Here is an 876-nt window from a genome sequence, read left to right on the forward strand (position 1 = left end):
AGACTAAGTAACTGTGAGAATACAGTGGGACAGAGGGCAAGTGTGGTAGTCCTCAACAGTTCCTAAATAATAGTTAACACAGAACAAAAGGAAAGGCAGGAGGGAGTGTGATCATTTCCTCATCTTTCACTAACATCAAACAGTATTGATTACAGACTAAATATGGTTTTAGTAACAGCTATAATTCAAACCACTATCTTTTTCTTTGTGATTTTGATAAAAGAAAAACATTTTTAAATTATAATTTTGTTAATGTTGATACCCACTACCTGAGCAGTCTAGTAGTTGGTCCTTTGATTGCATATGATGCAATAATTGTTTCAAGATAGGACTGACAGCAGCCACTGAACTGAATTCCTGTAAGGTCATTTCAGTTTATACACCAAAATATAAAAATCTTCATTAAAAATCACAATTTTTTTATATTTCACTTCTAATTTATTAAGTATAAGTAAAATAAAATAATTTAAAATACATAGGATAATCCTTATTTTATAGGCATTTGTGGTCTCCATTATTCACCTGCATCTGTGCATATAGACATATTTAGATTGACATTCATCTATGATTGAAAAAATAATTTCTAATTAGAGTTGAAGTTTTATAAATTAAAAAATGTTTTTTACTTTATTTTATTTTATGTATCTGAATGTTTTTCTGCAGGTGTGGAAGTGCACCCATGTGGGCATTGCCTCTGGAGGCCAGAAGAGAATGCCAGATCCCCTGGAACTGGAGTCACAGATGGTTGTTAGCTGCCACATAGGTTGCTGGAAACCAAGCCCAGGTACTCTTCTCGCTGTGCCATCTTTCTAGTCCTTGTTTTGCTTTTTAAAATTTTTACTTAAATTTTATAAAAACCTGGATCATTTTATAAAA

General features: G+C 32.2%; 1 non-coding gene across 1 annotated transcript; it reads left to right on the top strand.

The window, feature by feature from the left end:
• The first annotated feature begins 248 nt into the window (after positions 1-248).
• LOC115071142 lies at positions 249-342 on the top strand. The gene has a single exon (XR_003850252.1). It is a non-coding gene; the product is annotated as a small nucleolar RNA SNORD21 (small nucleolar RNA).
• The last annotated feature ends 534 nt before the right edge of the window (positions 343-876 follow it).

Source organism: Nannospalax galili, unplaced genomic scaffold (assembly GCF_000622305.1).
Source record: "Nannospalax galili isolate Female #2095 unplaced genomic scaffold, S.galili_v1.0 scaffold397, whole genome shotgun sequence".
Classification (NCBI taxonomy): domain Eukaryota; kingdom Metazoa; phylum Chordata; class Mammalia; order Rodentia; family Spalacidae; genus Nannospalax; species Nannospalax galili.